The following is a 23,619-nucleotide window of genomic DNA, read 5'->3' as shown; positions in this document are numbered from 1 at the left end:
AAAAGCAATTTGTATTTTATATCCCTAGCCAAGTTCCACGTTTTTATTTGCATATGGATCTATCCATTTGGTGTTTTCTTGCTCTAGCAAACTTCCTATCAAATGAAGGCAGCATACCTTAATGTGGGAAAACCTGGAAAACCTTTTTTGTTTTGCCTTTTCATTCATTCTGCTTATCACACAATTCATTACTCCTCATTCCAAACTGAGAATGGATTAGGTAAAATCTAGTCTAAACAAAGTCTCGTGTTAATATCTTAGAGATCTTCTCTTTTCATCTTCCAGCCTAGACGATAAACTTTACAAATGTGGGTAATAATGTCAATGAAAGGGATAAGTAAATAGACAATGTCACAGAGAAGTTAAACACAAAAATTTACCACAATGTAAACTGAGCTGGGGATAAATCTGTTTGTAGACAGGCCACTGGCCTGATAATTTTGTTAAGATGTCAACAAAAAAGAAAAGCCTTCGTATAATCAGAAATGTGATCATCCCAAACCTATAAAATATAAAGAACATTTCTCGTCTTACCTGCCATTTTACACAAATGCTTGTCTCCAACCCCAAAGTTTTACCGATATTTCCTCCTTTATTTTTCTTCCTCGCCTTTGTTCAATTACTATGTACTATATACTATGTACAATTACTAATGTCATAACAAGTGGTTGTAACATTTCTTATTTTGCTGATTTAAACTAATTTTTCATTTATGTGTTTATCCTTTACCTATTTAATTAAATCAACTCTTTGAGAATCAGAGCCATTAAAATTTTTTTTCTATAGGCTACACAGTTCTACCCTGAAGGCATGGCACAAAGTAGGCACTTAATAAATATTTGTCCATGACATGCCATAAAAATGATATTATGTTGATTGTTGAGTTCTAAATTATTCACTGAATTCAACAAATATTTACTAAACACTTATTGTGTGCCAGAAAAGAGCAAATGACCTAAACTCTCAGCAACATTAACTAATTTAATTGTAATTAATGTTTTTGATATTAGTTACACATGGAAATACTATTAAGAATCGATTCAAATGAGGAAGGGAGCTGAAAATGATTGGGGATGTTTATTGTGTACCAGTCATCCAGTAAAGAGCTGTAAGTGCTTTGGCTCAGTGGATGCTCACAATTCCTGAGATAATTGCAATGAGGGACCCTTGCTTTTAGAAAAAGCTTGGGGCTATTTAAAGTACCCACCTTATCCAAAAGTTATTCCATAGGTGCTCTATAAAAGGCACTTTTATATGTATTTTGCATCCTTCTGAGCTAGCTTACTACTGTTTTTTCTGTCCACCTTTGTTCAACCTTTGTTTTATATTAGGTTCTTGTTTTTCGTCTACCTCATAAAATCAGACTCTTTTTTGCTTCCATAGACTCCTTCTCATGAATTTTGAACTTCAGGACCCTACTGTCCATAGCTGAGGGGCAGTTCTGTCCACTCTCATGCCCTGGTTTTTGGAATTCCAGCTCAAGTCACAGACTGGGCTCCCTGTTATCCTAGAAATAAAAAGTACCTAAAACACACATGACATCCTTCTATTTAGATCAAGATTTCAGCTGTTTGGGACTGACTCCAGGTTGAACTTTCTGAAAGACAGACAAGCCAGAATGAATTATTTAGCTCTCTGAGTGACCCTAGCTGATCCAGCCCAGTGTCCAAATAAACCAAGCTCTGTTGATCATATTTAATATATAATTTAATACAACAACCCATGAAGTATGGGTCATTATCCCGATTGTATGGAGGTTGAAACTGAAAAAATTATATGCCATTGTGATTTTCACAAATTCAGGGATCTGAAAAAGTCTCAAGAAGTACACCTTGAGATTGTCCAAGGTATACTATATCATTATCCTCTTTTTATAGAGGAGTACACTGAAGATCAGAGAAAAAATTTGCACAAGGCCACTCAGAGCTGTGATTCACACCCAGATCGACATGACACCAAAGCCCAAGCTCTTCTCTACTACACCACGCCACCATTCAGAGGCATCCATGCTTGTTAGTAATGCATTTAGGAAAAACGAAACAAAACATGAACACTCAGAAGATGTAGAGTAAAAAGAAGAAGAACTCTAGTGATATTGGGATTATGGTGCTTTAGTGACTTCCTCCAAAGTCCTTCGAAGTCCTTAGAAATGTGGATGATTTACTATCTCTGACTGGTCAAAGAGAAAGGAACTGAAGCAACAATAAATAATTCTCTCTGTGCATGTCTATCTGCAAGTTACTAGACATAGTGAAATTAGGCATGAGACACCATGTGGTTACTATATTTCAGGTAGACATTTAGCATTTCATCATTTTGGAGTTACTTATAGTCACATATTGGTTATTATGTTCTAATGAAAGACAACAACAAAAGCAGAACAACACTATTGCCCTTGAAGTTGGTTTTTATTATGATTATTTTGTATGTGGGAAAATTAAGTACTAGAATGGCCATGCTACAGTAAATGTAAATTAGCAGTAAAACCCAGATTGCATTTTCATTATTGTAACATTATTAAGTTTACATTATATTATTAGTTTTGCTTAAAAAGAGCTATTTTGGGGGATACCTTTGTTAGCAAAACTGGAGCAATAAATATGTGCCAAATGAGACTGACAACAAACTTTGAGTAACTTATTATAGAAGGCAACTAAAGGAAACTGAAAAATGATCATAGATTATTTTTGATTTTTAGCTGGTAATTACAGCAAATAATATTTACTAAACCTTAAAAAACTTGTGAGAATCAGATTAATTTATTTTCTTCATTAAAATGATCTAATTGCTCATGAACTTTATTTTAAAGATCATTTATATCAGTGTACTAAATACTTCCTCCTGAGCTACTATGGGAAATCTCATAAAATAGAGGTGCAGATTTTCAAAATTATTCTTATCTGCTTTATAATTTTGCATGAATAGTAGATGGAAGGAATTCAATTACATATGTTAACAAAAAAGAGGCAGTTATAGACTGCCTATTTGGTGATCATTCACTGTCTTTGTTTGGGGATGGAGTGGTTGGCAGGGTTTTCTTTTATTTGATTCTCTCTTCTCTATTAATTTAGAAAGATAAGGTCAGAGAATGTTTCCACTTGTAACATTAGTAATTGTACATAGTATATAGTACATAGTAACTGAACAAAGGCAAGGAAGAAAAATAAAGGAGGAAATATTGGTAAAATTTTGGGGTTGGATACAAGCATTTGTGTAGAATGGCAGGTAAGACGAGAAAGGTTGTTTATATTTTATATGTTTGGGATGATCACATTTCTGATTATACCAAGGCTTTTCTTTTTTGTTGAAATCTTAACAAAATTATCAGGCTAGTGGCCTGCCTACAAGTTCAAGTAATGTTTAGCTCAAACAACAACAAAAATAGATGACATAAGAACCATTGTAAAATCAAGATCTTCAAGTACCTTAAGCTCAGAATGATGATGTACATGAATCAAATTTAAGAAAGATACATCACCTCTTTCAGAAACAATAATAACTAGTACAGGAAGATGAACAATTTTAAAGTTGAGAGATTGATGTTTACCCTGTTTGATTGATGTGTACCCTATTTGGTTTGAACACAGAATTTTAAAAATATGTAGCAGTGGTATAGTAAGATGGTAAAAGAAGAAATGAAACAGATGCTATTATTAGGCAGAGAATAATTGTATTTAGAGCTGGATTCCAACTCCATCCCTTATTATCTGCAAAGTCTTAGGCAAATTATTTAATCTTTGAGCCTCAGTTTCCTCATCTCTAAAAAAATAGGGGAAATAATAGTGCCTACCTCAAAAGATTGCTGAGACAATTTAGTACTGTTAGAACAACAGCTGGTTCCGAGTGAGTGGCCAATAAATGTTAACCACCATTATTATTGTACATTATTATTATAAAAGATATATTTTAAGTAAACGTCTTTTAATCTGGCTTTGTGAAGTCACAGGGAGAGAAGTATACACAGTTGCACTGAGCTGTAAACTCTAAAGAAAGGCCAAAGGCTGAATGAGCCACCTAGACTGATGACTCAGACACAGCAGCAGTTCAAGTTTCCAGACTGATTCAGTCTTTGGCTTCTAGCCTGACGCTGACAACAAGAATGCCAATTAGTGCCAAAGAGTGATGAGTTTTTGTAACATGGGGTGCTGTTCATTAGAGATTCAAATCAGATCAATTACATCTTGTATAGAACATGAATAGTGATCAACCAAGTTCAGATTCAAACCAATGACACAGAGGTAAGTGTTTCGTATCTAGTTACCATGCTCCTGAACCATCTGCTTCTGAATTCTATAAATTCTCAACTTACCTACTGCCAAGGGGCTAAACATAGCTAAAGGATTTAAATTATAATTTGATCTGACAACCAGGTATCAAACAAGTCTTCTTTAGCCAGATAAGTAGAGTGGTGACAAATATCAGAATAGTATATCCACTCTATGGTATGTGCTTTACGAGAAGAAAATGATAATTGAGGGTATTGGTAAACATCTTACTTCTCATCTGATCTAAGAAAGGATGTCAACATAAGACTGGTATAAAACTTAGGTAAACAGAACTATTGTTTAGGTTAAGTGATTTAGAGAGGAGAAATATAGGGAAGTGAGGAATATCTTAGTCTTTCCATGATGTTGAATTGTCTAATAAATAATGTTCAAGGCATATAAACAGCATGTGCAATAAGATAAAACAGATTTAGATCTGCTAAATAAATGCTGCCAATGATAATGCTGATGAACTGGGGCAGATGTCAAATATGAAGAACAGTGATGTTTTAAATACTGTTATTCAAATGCTCTTATATTTTAGCACTGTACTTGAAAAGTGTTTTATTGATTTTTATTAGCTTTTTCTCATGAATTCTGTCTGCTTTAATACACATGTTTTACATATGAGGAAACTGACATACAAAAAGAATAATTAGTTAGAGTCACACACCTCAATACAGCAGACTCTTGAATAATGTCATTTCATTCAATGTCTTTTCATGGCTTCCTTATACTATTAATGAGAAAAAAAAATAGATTGGAGTGGGGGGCACTGTCTGTGTGGAGTTTGTACATTCTCCCCATGTCTAGATGGGTTTTCTCTGGGACTCCAGTTTCCTCCTACATCCCAAAGATGTGAATGCGGGCTGAATTGGCATCTTTACATTGTCTGAGTCTGAGTGAGTGTGGGTGTGAGTGTGATGCATCCTGAGATGCAGAGCTGTCCTGTCCAGAGTGGGTGCCTGTCTTGCCATGCCCTGAGCTGCCAGGATGGGCTCTTACCACTTGCAACCATGAACTGGAATAAGATGGTAGGAAAATAATTGTCTTACTTGTTTTTATTAATCTTTTTCAAATGTATGTATAGCTCATATTTATTTCAATGTTTAATATTAGAAATGTTTTGGTTCTTTATTTAGAAACTTGGTGAAGATTTCCAGTCAAGATGGTGCAGTAGATAAATGCTGTGCTTGCATCCTCTCATGACCACATCAAAATTACAACTAAACTACAGAAAAACCATCATTAAGAATCGCCTGAAGTCTAGCTGAACAAAAGTCTTATAACTAAGGATGTACAGAAGAAGCCATGTTGAGACTGATAGGATGGGTAGAGATGTGGAACAAGCTGGTTCCCACATCTATGTGTGGCAGTAAAATATTAGGAGGCTGCGACTGGATGGCTCAGTTGGGTAGAGCGAAAACTCTTAACAACAGGGTTGCCAGTTCGATTCCCACACGGGCCAGTGAACTGCGCCCTCCACAACTATATTGAAGACAATGAGCTGCCGCTGAGCTGCTGGTAGGGAGGCTGGATGGCTCAGTTGGTTAGAATGCAAGCTCTTAACAACAAGGTTGCTTGTTCATTTCCTGCATGGGATGATGGGCTGTGCCCCCTGCACTAAGATTGAAAATGGCAACTGGACTTGAAGCTGAGCTGTGCCCTCCACAACTAGGTCGAAGGACAACTTGACTTGGAGCTGATGTGCCCTGGAAAAGCACACTGTTCCCCAATAAAAAAAAAGAGGGCTGTCTTAGCACAGAAGTCCCCCCTGATGAGCGAGGGGTCCCAGTCCTACACCAGGGTCCCAGCCCAGGGTTCTAGCACCAGGAAGAAAAGTCCCCATAACTTCTGGCTGTGAAAACCAATGGAGATTATGGCGGAGTGAGGCGGAAGGGGCTGGAGTCCCAGGCGTTCCTCTTAATGGGCCTATGCATGGACTTACTGACAGACTGATTTGCCCTGAGTTCCAGTGCTGGGGAAGCAGCTTGAAAGGTGTGAGGGACATATGGGGAAGAACTGAACTGTCTGGCTCAGGGCAAAGGCCGGAGAGGCAGCTGTCATCCAGACAGAAGTGCTGGTAGAAGCCATTGTTTCATTGTTGCGCTCTCCCTCACTCCCAGAGTACAGATAAGAATGTTCATCCCACCCTGATGATTCCCTGAGACCCTACCCCACCCAACTTGTGGGCTCATCCAAGATGCTTCCAGTGGCTTTTCCATACAAACAGCCTGTTTTGGCTCATGCCTAAAATCTCTCAAAGGTTCACAAACCCCAAACAAGCAGCATCTTGCCTCAGTGAGCCCCATATTACAAAAAATATAATAAAACCTGTATTACAAGAAACGTTAAGGGGACTTCTTTAAGAAGAAGAATAAAAAAAATATGAAAAATAAAATGGCAATAACTACTCATCTATCAACAATTACTTTCAATGTAAATAGATTAAATGCTTCCAACAAAAGACACAGAGTAGCTGAATGGAAAAGAAAGCAAACTCCTTACATATGTTGCCTACAAGAGACTCATTTCAGATGGAAAGACATACACAGGGGTGGCTCAGTTGGTTAGAGCACGAACTCTGGGCAACAGGGCTGCCCGTTCGATTCCCACATGGGTTAGCGAGCTGCACCCTCTGCAATGAGAATGAAGTCAATGAGCTACCCCTGAGCTACCAGGTGGCCATATGGCTCAGTTGTTTGGAGTGCAGGCGCTCAGCTACAAGGTTGCCAGTTTGACTCCCACAAGGGATGGTGGGCTATGCCCCCTGCAACTAACAATGGCGACTGGATCTAAAGCTGACAACCCTTTAGTTGTGAACTGCGCCCTCCACAACTAAGATTGAAAGGACAACTTGACTTGGATGGAGCTGATGAGTCCTGGGAAAAACACACCACTGTTCCCCAATAAAAAAGTCCTGGAAATACACACTGTTCCCCAATAAAGTCTTGTTCCCTTTCCCCAATAAAATCATTAAAAAAAAAAAGACATACACAGACTGAAAGCAAAGAAATGGGAAAAAAATATTCATGAAAATAGAAAGGAAAAAAAAAAGATGGGGTAGCAATACTTATACCAGACAAATAAACTTTAAAACAAAAGCCTATGACATGAGACAAAGAAGGACCCAGTAATCCCATTTCTGGGTATTTATCCAAAGAAAACCAAAATACTACTTCAAAGGAACATGTACATTCATATATTCATTGCAGCATTATTTTCAATAGCCAAAATACGGAGGCAACAGGGGTGTCTGTCAATGGATTAATGGATAAAGAAGAGGTGGCACATATGTTCAATAGAATATTGCCCAGCCATGAAAAAGAATGAAATCTTGCCACAAATGGATGTACCTAGAGGGTGTTGGACCTGAGTGGAATATCTGAAAGACAGATATCACATGATTCCACAAGATTCCACTTATATGTGGAATCTGAAGAACAGAATGAACAATCAAAACAGAAATAGACTCATAGATACAGAGAACATTTTGATAGTTGCCAGATGGGATGGAGGTTGGGGAGATGGATGAAAAACATGAAGGAATTAAGAAGTACAAATTGGTAGTTACAAAATAGTCATGGGAATGTAAAGTATAGCATAAGGAATATAGTCAATAATATTGTAATAACTATGTATGGCATCAGATGGATACTAGATTTATTGGGATTATTGCTTCATAAGTTATATAAATGTTTAATCACTATATTGTACAGTTGAAACTAATGTAATATTATATGTCAACTGTAATTGAAAACGTAAAAAAAATATTTAAAAAGAAGCTTGGTGATGTTTTTGTTTCCAGAAATATGTCATTGAAACTTAAATTTTATTTATATCAATTAGCCTATGGTAAAATTGGTTTTGTTATTCATCATTTCACTTAAAGTCTCAGTTTTCTAGAACCTATCAACCACATTAAATGAGGACTTACTGTGCTAGAAAAACAATCTGAGTATTAAGAGACATTATTTGCAGAGATCACTATTCTTTTATCTTCAAATTATTGTGTCCACGTAAGTAAAATGATGATTTAGGAATTATTATAAGTATTAGTTGATTTGTATACATTATCATTTATCTATCTCTGAATCAAATTCATACCAAAAAAATGAAATGTCTTAGCATAACTCTGTTCTATTTTGATAGTGTGTGTAATGGTCCTAATGAAAAATCTATTTCAAAATCTGGTCTCCAGGTAACCTATTCTTTTTTTTAAAAAAAGTATTTATTTTTAATTGGGGTATAATATACATAAAAGAAAATTTACCATGTTAACCATTTTTAAAAGTACAGTTCTGTGGTATTAAAGTAAATTTATGTTGTGCAACCATCACTACCTTCTATCTCCAGACTTTTTTCCAGACTGAAACTCTTTACCTGTTAAACAATAATTCCCCATTCCACTTTACCCCAGATCCTGGTAACCACCATTCTACTACTTGTCTCTATGAATATGACTACTTATAGTTTCAGGTAGCCTATTATGAACATTCAAAAATGTTTTATGTTTTTAAAGACAGCTTAAGGGAAAATGCCTTAAGTTGTCCATTTCTGATTAGTTTCTGAAGTAAAATTCTGTGAGGGTTCTGCCTTGAGGATATACATTAGGCTCGTTCTGGGTACTCTGAGTTTGTGGAGTTGTGAAATGGTTTGTACTTCAAATGGGAGACAAGGACTTCCAGTCTGCAATATGATTTATGATCAGCTCTCCTACCTTGCCAGCACTCAGGATACTTCTGCAAACTATGGCAGGAAAGAGTTATCTGTATGTACTGCCTTTCATGTCTCAAATCCTTTAATGTCTTACATCTTTACATAATTACGTTCACCTATTTATTTTGTTTTCTTTGAAAGTTCTAAAGAGCAGGATCCAGTAAGATTATTTTAGGACAGCATAATTTATATACTGTGGGGGAACTTTTATTTGTGATAAAATACTGCTGGTTATATTTTTATATCATGGTTTTGTCAAGAGTTTTAAACTATTTTATAATACTTGAGAGCAAATATAGTGAACCCCAGCAAGCACAAAAGCACCAGTTCCTACCCTGTTTCTCCGAAAATAAGACCTAGCCAGACAATCAGCTCTAACGCGTCTTTTGGAGCAAAAATTAATATAAGACCGGGTCTTGTGTTATATTAAAATAAGACCCGGTATTATATTATATTATATTACATTATATTATAAGATCTGGTCTTATATTAAAATAAGACCGGGTCTTATACTAATTTTTGCTCCAAAAGACGGGTTAAAGCTGACGTCCGGCTAGGTCTTATTTTTGGGGAAACATGGTACTTATTTCCAACAAATTCATGTTTTATTAATTGTAGCACTATCTAATAAATAATGCTTATTCTGTTTTCAGACAATGCTTGATGCACACATGGATTTGTGGACCCTTTACAATTTCTTCCTGGCCCTCCAAGAGTCTTGCTGACAAATTGGAAATCACTGATCTAAGAAAAAAAGAACCTTCTAGACCCAGCTATATGATCTTGAGCAAATCATTCCACATGCTTTAGCCTTTTTTTGTGTTTTTTTTTTTTTTTTAATTGGAGAATATTGGGGAAAAGCATGTTTCTCCAGGGCCCATCAGCTCCAAGTTGTTGTCCTTCAATCTAGTTGTGGAGGGCGCAGCTCAGCTACAAGTCTAATTGTCATTTTCAGTCTTTAGTTGCAGGAGGCGCAGCCCACCATCCATGTGGGAATTGAACCGGCAATCTTGTTGTTGAGAGCTGGCGCTCCAACCGAGCAATCCTGCCGCCCAACCACATGCTTTAGTTAACTTATCTTTTCAGTTACTGAAAAATGAGGAAAATGGATTTTTTTGCTTATTTCAGGAGTTTACAATTAGTATAAAAATAAAATAATATATAAAACATTTAAAAATCTAAATGTGATTATATAAAACAATAAAAGTTTTAAAAGTGATGTATAAATATGAAAGAATTTTATATTATAGGAAACACATGGACACATCAGCAGAGTACCTTGAACACTGATAATTAAAAAAAATCAGTATAAAATGATTAAAGTATGTAAATTTAAGGACCTTAAGAAATGAACAACTAACATTGCAATCTACTTATGAGGATGTTTATAAAGAACTGTTAAGTGATAGCAAAAAATTTGAAATGATAGGGGCCGGCCCGGTGGCTCAGGGGGTTAGAGCTCCCTGCTCCTAACTCCGAAGGCTGCTGGTTGGATTCCCACATGGGCCAGTGGTCTCTCAACCACAAGGTTGCCAGTTCGATTCCTCGAGAACCCCAAAGGATGGTGGGCTCCGGCCCTGCAACTAAGATTGAGCATGGCACCTTGAGCTGAGCTGCCGCTGAGCTCCCAGATGGCTCAGTTGGTTGGAGCGCAGGCTCTCAACCACAAGGTTGCCTGTTCGACTCCCCCAAGAGATGGTGGGCTGTGCCCACTGCAACTAGCAACGGCAACTGGACCTGGAGCTGAGCTGCGCCCTCCACAACTAAGATTGAAAGGACAACAACTTGACTTGGAAAAAAATCCTGGAAGTGCACAGTGTTCCCCAATAAAGTCCTGTTCTGCTTCCCCAATAAAAATCTTAAAAAAAAAAAAAAAAAGGAAACGATAGACATTTTTTTACATGGAAAGATAATTATGATAAATAAAAATTTAAAAAGTCTTCAAAACAGTGTTTATAATACGACTATTTTATCTATTTACTCATTTATAATTTATTTCTTAATTATAGTTGACATAGACCCTATTTTATTTTTTGAAATTCTGGAGTACAATATTCCAAAATGTTAAATGGTTATATCCAGGTAGTAGAATTATGTGAGATTTCCCTCTCATATTTCTTTTTAGCTGTACTTAAATAAATCAAAAAAAGCTCCTAATAAGAATGTATTATAGTTATAAAGATAAAAAAAATAGTAAAAGTCTCCCCACAAACAAACAAATAAAAGCCTCAAGTACACTGGAAGGGAAAAAAAAAGCAAAATTTGGCTATTTCCTAATTGATGGTATCTAGCTATCAAATATAAATGTGTATATGTAAATATAAATATGTGTGTCTATATCTATACCTACATCTACATCTATATCTATATCTACATTTGAGGAGGTATGTATTCAGAATGACAGGTAGGAAAGGAAAATCAAAGAAGAAAGAATCAGCAGTGTTCATTCACGAGAGCCATATTATCTGTTCTAGATGGTGGAGCTGAGAGCCCCACTCCAAGACTTCCAGATACTATGACCAATTACTTGCCTTGCTCTCATCCATGGTCATACAGCAACATTCTAACTTCAATTTAGTTTTTTGTAAATTTAAATAGATTTCCTTATAGAGAAAAATTATGTTGATAGGAGAATATGATAGTTGGTTTGTTCTAAAACTATCTTTCTCATTGTAAATAACAAAATTATGGCTGCTATATTACTTTCTTGGGAGTTTGGTAAGTGCTTTGCTAAAGGACTGGATCACTGGAAGAATTTTTGAAAAACAAATTAGGTTTCTGAGCTTGGACAGCTGAGGACCAGACAATGGAACCTGGTGATTTCATCAAGGTAATTACAAGCTGCGGTATTTTATGAGTCAATTACTGGACTTCCCTAAGAAGCAATCCTATAATTCAATGAGTGACCTTTACCATGAAATAAGTATAAAGCAGGTGTGTCTAAGAGACCTTGCCACAAAATATTCCACAGTGTGAACAATGGGGATGGCATTTTAGCTATGATCCAGCATATCTGGATCTGGAGTTGTAGATGAATTGAGGACCAAAGAAAGTAAGTCAGATTGCAGTTGATGTCAGCCTCAAACTTGACATTATAATTGGCACCTCCTAGTCTAGCATATGAAACTGTTTTATACAGCCTTTATGAAATAATGACACAGCTACACAATGCACATATCCATGCGTACATCTCCCTTCTCTGTTTTAATAAGCATTTATTGAATAACTAGTATGTTCAAAGCACTCTGCTTGGTTAAGATTTTCTTCAAATCTGCTCTGTATGTTTTATAATATGAGTGAATGTTTAATGTTGAAAGTAGGGTGGGGAAATATATGGCTATTTGCTAAGAATCGAATGCTTGCCAGTCACCGTTCTAAACACATTACATCTTACTTCATTTATTCACTAAAACCTTAGGATATGTACCATATATGTTCCTTAATGATATTCTAAATGGATGCATTTCATTCCATCAGGTCATATGCAAGACTATCATTGAATAAAAATCATCACTACTGAAAGGCGTTTATTATATAATTTTATGTAGCACTTAAGTGCCATACAATGGAGTAATCTTAGAGTAATGGACTATAAATGGTCAATAAGGCAATGACAGTCCCCTTTTATGATGAATCAACAATTAATACTCCCAATAGAAGAGTTTTTCTTTTCTCTTGCTACACAAGCATCCCCTTAAAAAAGAAAAGAAAAAATGGAAAGAAGAAAAACAAAAGCTCACAAAAGACCACATATTGTATGATGTCATTTATATGAAATGTACAAATAGGAATGACTGCTAACTGGATATGTGTTTTTTGGGAGAAGGATGACGAAATATTCTAAACTTGATCATGGCAATGGTTAGGAAACTCTGCAAATATACTAAAAACCACTGAATTGTACACTTTAAACAATTGAATTGTATGGTATATGAATGTATCTCAAAAAAGTTGTAATTTTTTTAAAGTTCTGAATTTCTGCTAATTACATAATCCCTTCAGATTAATCTTGTGAGACACCCTCCTAATAGCACTGGAAGGTTTTACCATTAATGAGTTGTAACTTTAAAAAGCAATATAAAACTGAATTCCAGTACAGAAGCAGGAACTTACAGAAACCATGGAGAATGATAAGTACTCTGACTGGGAATAACTCATATCCATGATAAAATAAATCATTCATCTAGTGCTTTGTGAAATAATAACACTGAGAAAATCCTGGCCCCCTCCAGGATTCTGTTACCTGTCCTCGACCAGTTCAACCATTCTGTGTACTTCAACAATGAAAAAAGCACAATATTGCCCACCGAGTCCTGTTTCTGTTATTTCTAATCTTCCCTTTTTAACGCTGTAGTATCTCATCCATTGTTTTTATATCCTTAGAGGTACCCTTTCCTCATTCCTCTTCCACATGGTTTTACAAATTTTCTAGCACAGCCTCCTCCAGTACTCCAACACTTGAAAAAAACAGCACCTACACATGCCCAGAGAGCCTCAACTCCACAAGGTTAAAAGGCGTCAGATGAATAACTTAGGTGAGCAGGGATATAAGAATACTTTTATTGCTCACTTAATCATTAGATTCCTGGAGGCATCTCTTTACTAGGCAATATTAAACCTTTCAATTGTCTGGACATCCCCTGAAGAAATCTCTTGCTTTCCCCTCCAGGGTGAGTGCCCACGACGAGTCTTACCTGGCATACACTGCAGTGGAGCTTCACACGCTAAGGAGGGTTCCTCTGGGGATCCAGACCCCTCACCTCACTGTTGAGGGCAGGAAATGCTGCCATGGTTTTCCCTTCCCGGGCTTGCCCATCCTGCTAATTTTAGGCTGCTTCCTCATGTGGCTGCCATGGGTATCAGAGCATGTGGCTCCCCTCGGAGGAGCTATTTTCTCCTATGAGTCTCACTTGTTTGTTTCCAACTTCTTTCTCGTCTCTCCCCACCCCTCCCCACCTCTGTGGGGTTGAGCTATTTAATAGTAATAAATAAAATATCGTTTAGAATTATGCTGACTTTAATCTGAATTTATTCCTGAATCCCAAAAAAACCTTTTTATATTAGATTTTAGTTGTACCTTTCAGTAGCCATATTTCCAAATCATGTTTATCTAGGTTTAAATATTTACTAGGTTTTTACTGTGGGTAAACTGTTGACTTCAGTCACATACAATGAGGAAGGCCAAAATGTATTTCACTGGTATAATCTTGGTAACAAAATTATCAAACTTCCATTGTGTTCTGTGCTCTGTGTTAAGACATGGGAATATAATACGGGAGAACGGCTGTCCTCAAAAAGCTCGCAAGATATTGCAGTATAGATAGAGATTCAAAGAGGCAGGGCTTATAAATCCCTGTTGAGGTTTAGTTTTGATATATAATGAATGGACTCACTCATTCAGTTAATCAATAAAAACGAACCTGAGATTATTCTATGGACATAGTACTCTGCTAGGCCATAGAGGGAATGAAAAAAAAGTATAATACAGGCCCCTCCATTAGCAAGATTATAATATAAACAAGGAACAATTGCTCAACATTTTGTCCTTCCCAGCCATTACTTCTCAATTGTTCCTTCAGGCTATTGGATCTTATATTGAAACTATAGGAATGAATACATTTTCGAACTCTCATGAACATCTATCCATAAAAATGCTTGTTTTATTTATTTCTGGATGCCAGCTATTCTATGGTCCTCTCTGTTGCTTTTGTGAGGTTTTTAGTGCTTAATTAAGAATCTGAAATGTGCTGTCCATTCCCCTTATAAAAAGTGATAATCGAATAAGATGCACTGCAAGGCTGTTTCTTTTATACCACCACTTGAAAGTTACTAAGGGAGTCAATACATGAAAATAATCATGCTGTGCCTAATTTGTATTCAAAGTAGTACTGTTAATTTGACAAAGACCTGTAGTTGTTTCCGGTTCAAGGCCCAGCCATGTGCCCAGACGCATCGAAAGGTGCAAACTCAAAGTGTCGGGGTTTGGAGAAAGGAAAGGTTTATTGGTGGAGAAGGTGCCAACTGAAAAGATGGGAGACCTAAAAGTGCCTCAAATGCATCTTAAGCGAGCCTAGAATTCAGGCTTCTTTTATGTCAAGGGAAGGGAGAATGGGCGGGTCAAGAGGTGGAATCCAAGGAATGGGGGTGGGGGGAATCTCCAAATCTCTTTGCTCTCAGTGGGTTCTTGATGTTCTTGACCCCCCTCACCCTCCCCCCCCACCTCCCCCGCTGATCTGAGTCCGGTCCTGAGATTCCTGTAAATCTTTGATAAACAGTCATGGCTTTGCATATCTTTTCCCACCTATTCAGGAGGCTGTTTTTGCAGAATTCCTCTAGTCAATTAGAACTATTTGCTTGAAGGCCCTGGGAGAAATGCTGGCTAGAATTTACGGTTAAGAGTCAGACTGGAGAGAAGCAAAAGCATTCCATTGTTACATAGCTACAATTAGTTTTAGTTCTGATCCTATTTGAGGGCAGTGAGACATGCCACTCAAATATACATATATGTATATATGCATATATGTATATTCATGTATGTATGCACATATGCAATATCAAATATATATGATCTTGCCCTTTGATTTGACGATGGTTATATTGCTGATTTCAGTTTGTATGGGACCTGGCACAAGGAAGAAAATAAAGTGAATTTCCCAGATTTCATATTTGTGACAGCTAAATTATAACTTTCCAACCTTGGATATCTTTATAAGACCCTTTGAAATCAGTATGAACAAAATAGTTCAGAAAGAAAGACGAAAAATAAATAAAAACAGAAAAAAAGAAAAAAGAAAACAAAAAATTAAAAAAAAAAAGTTCAATTTGCTACCCAAAAGTTTGACTGTGAAGCTCCAGTAGTTGAGTTTCCTTTAATACAATTTTAATTGTTTTCTTTGAAATAAAAACACACAGACTTATAGAAGATTCTTATAAGTATAAATCCCACACTTCATACTGTATTGCTTTGGTGATGCTCATTATTAATTAGAACTTGCACAATCCCCATCTTATAATTGCTGTGGGATAAAATTAATTTTAAAGCATAGTTTATCATACAGCTGAGTCTTTGTTTTTAAAACAATTTTTATTCTTTACTGTTTCAAAAAAGGAAAAACCCAGGGCATTTTGAGAACTTCTCTCTGTTCAGAAAGTGAAGTAACTGGAGTAATCACACTGTAATTTCAAAGGCATGGACACATCCCCACATACTGGTCAAGGGCCACATTACATGTGCTTTGCAGGCTTATGCCTATCTGAATGCCAGTTGAATTTGCATAATTAGGGGATGAAAAGCAAATATAAAGAAATGTAGAGAGTTATAAAAAGAGAGCATTTAAAAAATGTTTCAGATATTCCTAATATGAACATTACCACTGTTTCACACTGGGATACTGAGAAGGAAATTGAAGCCAGAATGTAAATTTGGAGCAGAAAAGGAGGTGAGTATAATTGTGAGAATGAATGTGAAGAAGGATTCTATAATAAATATCCAGAATTATTATTCTTTATCTTATCAATTAAATGGCATATATTATAACAGATAATATTATCAATAAAATTATTTTGTTTGCATCTACTGAAAAAAAAAGGGAGGCCAAATTTTCTTCTGTGCTTTCTCATTTATGTGGCAGAAGGGAGTTCTTCCTTTTATTTGACTCACTTCTGGGCTAGGTCCATATCCACCATCAAGGATAACAGAAAAAGGACTTTTTATATTGCAATTCAAAAGGAGGAGAAAAAAACTGTTATGGGCTGAATTGTGTCCCCCCCCATTCATATGCAGAAATCCTAACCCCCAATACCTCAGAATATTACTGTATTTGGAGATAAAGCTTTAAAGAAGTAATTAAGGTAAAATGTTGCTACTGGGAAAATGATTTCAAAATCTCATTTCTTGTCTTCATGAAGGAAAGACTTCAATCAAGAGACAGAAATTTGTGCAGAATGAACAGCAGAAGTTTATTAGTAAAAGAGAGTACACTCTGAGACATGGTGCCGGCTGACCTGAGAGAGGGAAGCAGCCTCTCCTTACACTGCAGGAAGGCTTTATTTCTATGGGTAGAATTGTTTCTCCCTCTCCCCTTTCATATCTCTCTTTCTTCCTCTGGGGTACCTAGTCCTCTGGTATTTAGCAATGCATTTTTAATTTTTTTTTATTTAGGGGGATGTATAAACACATCCCTTTGGTTTTGGGAGAACATGTTTACACATCCCTTTGGGGTATGTGAAAACCTGGCGTCCTGTTGGGCTAGTAAGGTATTGGTGACAAACAGGATGGGTTCCCCCCTTCTCTGACTTTTAACAATATATCTCTTTGATTTAGAGGTATGTGTAAGCCAGGAGTCCTGCAGGGCAGCTGCCAGGGGTCTTGACCCAAGTAGGAGCTGCAGCAAGGGGTTTTCTAACCGGGGCTAAGTCTATCCTTCTGCTGCTCATTTCTATCTACCTACCTACTTTATCAATATGACTGGTGTTCTTATAAGAAGACACTAGGACATGCAGAACACACACACCCAGGAATGGCCAAGTGAATACCCAGGGAGAAGGTGGCCATCTGCAAACCAAGGAGAGATCTCAGAAGAAGCCAAACTTGCTAACACCTTGATGTCTGACTTCTATCCTTCAAAACTGTTAGAAAATAAATTTCTGTTGTTTAAGTTGTCCAGTCTGTGGTGTTTTGTTAGGGAAGCCCTGCCTAAATTAATACAGAAACATAACCCTGATTTTTCATATTAAGGGCAAAACAGAACAGTTGGTTTTTCCTAGTCAAAACCTGTCCTCCTCCCACTTCCCTCTCCAGCCATCCTCATCTTTGTAAATGTCCTCAAGTCTGAAAACTACCAGTGGCCCCAGCAGTCTTCCTATTCTCTGATCCCCTACAAATCATTCATCACAACCCTTTTAATCCTATCCCCAAGGTATGTTTTGAATTTACATTCTTCATTTACTTCCATCACAACAACCTTAGTCCCCACCACTGCTATCTCTGGTTTGGATTATTGCAAAAGCCTCCTGATTAATCTAACTTCCTTTATTTTGACGCTCTTCTAATTCAGCAATCCTATCCAGTTTAGCAGCAAGCATAATCTTTTTCTTAACACATATAATCGTTGCCCGTTCTCTTGGCTTAAAACTTTTGAGCAGTACTTAGCATAAAACTCCATAATGTGCACTACTTGATTTGGACTCTGACAGGCTATCACCAAACATACCTACTGCTGCTGAACTTTGTCTACCCTAATTTTCTTTCAGTTCCTGAAAAATGTAAAGGTCTTTCCTCCTTCAAGGGCTTTGCTTTGCTCTCTCCACCTAGAATGTTTTCTCACCCCTCTCTTCAGAGGGCTTGATCCTTATTTTTGTTTTCAGTTATAATAGCAACTCTTCTTCCATTGAGGTCTTCACTGCCCATTCTACTTCAAGCACTTTCTCCATTATTCTCCATCTCTACTTCTTGTTTGTATCCTTAGGATTTATTAAAATTTGAAATACTTTTATTTGGCTGCCTACTTGTTTTTTTTCTATCTCTACTACTAGAATTGGGAAGGCACCACAGAGCAGGTGCTCAGTAAAGTCTTATTAAAGAACCTTGTAAAAGATTTGTCTTGTATACATTTCAGGCTGATGCCATAATGCTTGGTCAAAGGTCACAGAGAAGAGATGACTATGGGGCCTATAGGACAGGGGATGAAAAGAGCAGAAGTCTCCAGTTGGAGGGACTCCGTGAGGGACCGAAGAAAGGGTGGCTGTACAATTGCTTGACTGAATGAAGGCTTTCACCTCCGGAAGCAAGAGTGGGTAAATGACTAGAGGAGGCTTTTCCAATTGTCCAGTCAAGGTTAAAGTGTATGATTTGGTGGCAATTGGTAACAAATTATTTTGAACAGTACCATTCTGTCCTTTCAACGTTAACAATAAAAGGATTAACCTTGCTACGCATCTCATTTCCCCATTTTTGGAACTTAGGTTGTTTTACATTTTTGCTATTAGAGATATTAGGTTAGTGCAAAAGTAATTGTGGTTTAAAAGGTAAAAATAATTGGCAGAAGAAAGGGGAGGAAAAAAAACTAATAAAAGAAAGATAATAGATATGAAAGAAAATAAACCAGTATGAGATTATAGAGAGCAAGGGGGTGGTTTTTTGGGTAAGGTGGTCACGGAAGACTGGAGAGATGACACGAGTAGAGACTTGGATGAAGGAAGTGAGGTGAGGTCCAGCACAAACAATATGGCTGGATGAAGAGAACTAGTGGAATGGTGAGATGGAATGAATATCTATTTTAGTGCTGTCTCAACAGTCTGAACATTATTTTTTAAATGAAAAGCATACAATAAGTAAAAATATTTTATTTTGTTCTAAATTAAAATTATTTCATTATTGGTGATACGGACTACTTTACCAGATGTTCTTTTACTATTGTAGTTCATTAGAGATAATATTAGTAATAACAATAGCTATCATTATAAAACACTTGCCAGACACAAGGCACTGTGCATTTTATCACAACAACCCAGTGAAATATGAATTAACATCCCCCATTTATAGAAATTTTGACTGAGAAGTAATTTTCTGTAAAACAGATCATTAGTAAATGTCTGTAGGTGTTTGGGAGGGTAAAAGCACAGAGGTTTGTAGTGGCCTCTAGGCTCAGATTCTGAAATCCAGACAAACCAGCAGCAGAGGCTATACTCCTCAATATCTCATGCTGCTTTTACGTAAGAAATTTACATTAACTGTCTGATCCTATAGTTGTCTCACTTTAGAGATAATCACAGGATATTTTCTAAGATCTTGCACCACAGTCTCATAGATTTATAAGGTTAAAAGGAATGTCTAAAAATGTCCTTTCCACTTTCTACAAGCAAGACCAATCTTTAAATATATTCCAGATAGAAATACATCCATGTGGCAGGCTTAGCTACCCACCAATTCAGACTCTCTCTCTCATCATATAAAGTAGTACTCGGGAACTCAGACAGGGTTGATTTCCAGTCTACTTGCATCTAGGTTATTTGGAAGTAGGGTCTTTGTAGATGTAATCCAGTTAAAAAGATGTCATAATGAATTGGGGGTGGGGGGACCTTAATCCAATGACTAGCGTCCTTTCAAGAGGGAAATCTGGACACTAAATAATGCTCAAACTGTTGAGACACACAGGAAAGAACAGCATGTGGAGAAGGAGGCAGAGATTAGAGTGAATGGCAGATTGTCAGCAACCACCAGAAGCTAGGAGAGAAGTATGGAAAATTCTTTGAGAACCCAAGAGGGAACCAATCCTGCTGCCACTTTGATTTCAGACTTCTGGCCTCCATTACTGTGAGATAATACATTTGTGTTGTTATGAGCCATCCATTTTGTGGTATTTTGTCACCACAGCCCTAGGAAACTAATACTCATACATATTCGAGCCCAGATACTTAATCTGAATCTATTTTTCAATGAGATATAGAAACATGACCTGCTGAGGAATTCTTTCTTGGGTCTCAGCATTCACTCTGAAGTTGCAGGTTCTAGCCAAGTCTAACATAAATTATCAAGAGAGCCTTGTTTCAAGTTTTCCATTTTTATTTTTTAAGGAGGGCGCAGCTCACAGTGGCCCATGTGGAGAGTGAGTTTTCCTCCTTTTTAAGAGATTATGTTAGAGGCCAGCCGAATGGCTCAGTTGGTTGGAATGAGAGCTCTCAACAACAGGGTTGCTGGTTCCATTCCCACACGGCATGGTGGGCTGCGTCCCTTGCAACTGAGACTAAAAAACGGGCTACTGGACTTGTTGCTGAGCTGCACCCTCCACAACTAGATTGAAGGATAACGACTTGGAGCTGATGGACCCTGGAGAAACACTGTTCTCCAATAAAAACAAAAATTATGTTAAGAAGACTGGCCTAGGACATCCAAACTTCATTTTTATAAACAGGGACTCTAGTCTAGCCATATGCATAAATTTCCTCTGAGTGAAGGAGATTCTGCAATTTAAGTTTATCTTCCAGGGAGAGTGCAGAAAGTGACTGGCAGCCATCACTGTATCAGGAGCCTCAACTGGTGGTGCTATCAGGTGGTGAAGCCAGTAGCTTCACATATGCTTAGCCTGGTATCCTCAGATTAGCTCCAGTTGAAGCTAAGGGATAAAATAAAAGGCTTCACCTGTCTTTATACCAGTCTTCATTAACGTTTCATCTGCTACTTCAAAGTCTCCTTGGAAAAAGATAGAATAGATTGGAACCTAAAAGCAGAAAGAACCAAACCAAAAAAACCAAGAGCTTTTCTTCACTAAAAGGCCCTTGTACACATTGCAGCGTTGTTACAAGTCACGCCCCACCTCCGTGGGTCTTTGCAAACTCCAACTTGGGTATTTGGCATTTTCTTCTTTAGGCAACGCAAAGAAACACACTACGCAGGCGCCGGAGGCTACGCACCCTGGGAGGATTCCGGCGCAGACGCACGGGCCGGAAAGTCGGCCGGCTCGCGCGCGTGCTCCCGGTTCACTTCCGGCTGACCCCTCCCCCTCCCGTGTCTAGCCACCTCCCCCTCTCCCTTTGCCTCCCAAGTCTCTCCCTCAACTCTCCCCACCCTTCGCGCTCTCCGCCCCGCTCGCCTCCTGTCCTTCCCCTCCCGCTCCATCCGGGTCGCTGACGGCTGTCTCTGGACTGGACAGCGGTAGCGGCTGGCTGCTTCTCTCTGAGGAACCCGGTAAAGTTTCACAGGAACCGGGGAGGTTGAGCAGCGAGCAGAGGCACCGACGCCGGAGGAGCCCTGGTGTTCGCCGCCACTGGTTAGAGGAGGAGGGTCCAGGAGCTGGAGACCTGCCTCAGCTGCCGCGCTGTCTCACTCTCTGGGGAGGCGCCGCCCTCGGTCGCCCTGGGCTTCCGCTACCTTGAAGGGTCGGGTGAGTCGTTGCCCCGGTGGGTTCCGGGGCGTGTGACGGCGTTAGGGAGGGGACAGGCCGGGCTAGGCGGATTCAGGCCAGCCTAGCCGCGCTGGGTGCTTTCTCAGCGCTTCCTCGTGGTGGGGGGCGGGGGACGAAGGCAGTTGTAGGGGCTCCCTGGGCGGGGGGCTGGAATGTCGCGGCTCGCTGGGGAAGGGCCCCCTCGGATTGGACTGCGGGCCACCGAGGTGCTGATCCTCGTCTGCTGGTCTCCGCGGCTTCTGCGAGCTGCCGGAGCTGACTGCTCGGCCCGCGAGTTTGGGTGTGTGTAGACTATTTCTCTCCCCCGGTACCCCTGATCTGATCTGAGTGCGTGTTCGGGGAATGATGGGAATAAAAACTGCTTCTCATCCTCCTACCTGTTGCTGGCGTGAGGACGCCTTCCCTATACCCCTTGTAACTTTTTAAGGAAAAGGATGGTTAAACCTCGTGCGTTGAAATGAAGGGACGTTTTTCTGTCTTCTTAAAAAGCAAAACGGGGAGACCATGCAGGCAACTCTCGGCAGCTATCGAGTTCTGATGCCCCAAAAGAATGAATTCAAACTTTTGTGAATGGTTGGGGTCATGGAATGGGACAGCTTGGGCACTTGGTAGCCCGAGCGGAGGAAAGTTGGGTTTTGAAACTTACCAGGTTCTGTATAAGGAAATGTGGGTAACTACAACGGGAATAAGGCTGAATTCCTGTAATTGTGTTATTTAGTAACGCAATGTGTTTAAAGGTCTGCGTAGGTATAGCTGAAGTGGACTCTGTTAATCTGTGTCTTTCCAAAGGAAGAAATACTCAGTGTACTGGAAAGTTCTAAAGATTTCGCCACCAAACTACACCACTGTCCCAACCCCCATTCCTATTCTTGAAAACTGCAGTGCTGGGGTAATTTGCAGTTTTTTTCAATCTTCAAATAATTGTCTGAGAGGCATAAATAGATGTAGATTGCTCAGGGGAAATATTTTTCAGTCCCGGTTACCACTCGTAATAGAAAATACTGTATTTTTGGGGAGAATCTTGATATTTAAACTACATATTTTGTGACTGTTGTGTACACTGATTTAAAATTAAATTTGTTGTGAAGTCATAGTGTATTTGATTTGTAAAGTATGATATTTGGAGACGATTGTCTTAAGGTCAAAGCTTGATGAGATAACCATAATTTTCTCTAGGGCTTATTGGCATCAATAATTGGAAGAGTCATTTAAATTGTGGGAAATTTAAAGTTTCCATTATTGGTCTTATTTCTATTACAGATAAGAACTTCAGGTTTCTGTTGATGTGGAGGTAGGTATTAGAAGGTTTAATTCTGTGAGTTGAGGGAGATTTCAGGGTTTTATGTTTCCGTAGATGACTAAATCTTTCACTATGTAAATACTTGTTGATTTTGGGGGCAATGAATAGATGTTTTATTTTTTCCACTGAGATTATTTAAAGCAAAAGAAAAAGATTAATCTTATCAAGGTACTTAATATTTGTAATTACAAGATTACAAAAAGTAAAAAAAAACCCCAAACTAAATATGTTCTAAATTTTACAAAGAAGTATGGAGAGTGATATATTTTCCCTAAATGTTTCTGTATGATATATTTTCTAAAATACAACTGATTGGGTTTTGAAATTGAATGACACTTAGGTAGCATATTATAAAATAAATTTAATGTTTACTATATAGTGATTACTGTAGCCTAGCACTTGAAAAAGCAATAATGTATCATATTTTCTTTGA

The 23,619-nt window shown here is 38.1% G+C and overlaps 1 protein-coding gene across 4 annotated transcripts in view; it reads left to right on the top strand.

Annotated features, from left to right (window-relative positions):
- The first annotated feature begins 21,496 nt into the window (after positions 1-21,496).
- The window catches only part of HERC4 (HECT and RLD domain containing E3 ubiquitin protein ligase 4), a 117,264-nt gene continuing 115,141 nt past the window's right edge, over positions 21,497-23,619 (top strand). For 2 of the 4 annotated variants that reach the window (XM_033130631.1, XM_033130628.1), the window contains exons 1-2: positions 21,497-21,865; positions 23,147-23,177. The gene's annotated coding sequence lies outside the window, so the exon portion shown is untranslated. Of the gene's footprint in view, positions 21,866-22,056; positions 22,167-23,146; positions 23,178-23,619 lie in introns of those variants that run through there. The other 2 variants (XM_033130629.1, XM_033130630.1) reach the window with 2 other exon arrangements.

This window comes from Rhinolophus ferrumequinum, chromosome 16 (genome assembly GCF_004115265.2).
Source record: "Rhinolophus ferrumequinum isolate MPI-CBG mRhiFer1 chromosome 16, mRhiFer1_v1.p, whole genome shotgun sequence".
Lineage (NCBI taxonomy): Eukaryota > Metazoa > Chordata > Mammalia > Chiroptera > Rhinolophidae > Rhinolophus > Rhinolophus ferrumequinum.
Note: the sequence above shows the minus strand (reverse complement) of the source record. Positions and strands in the feature narration are given on the sequence as shown.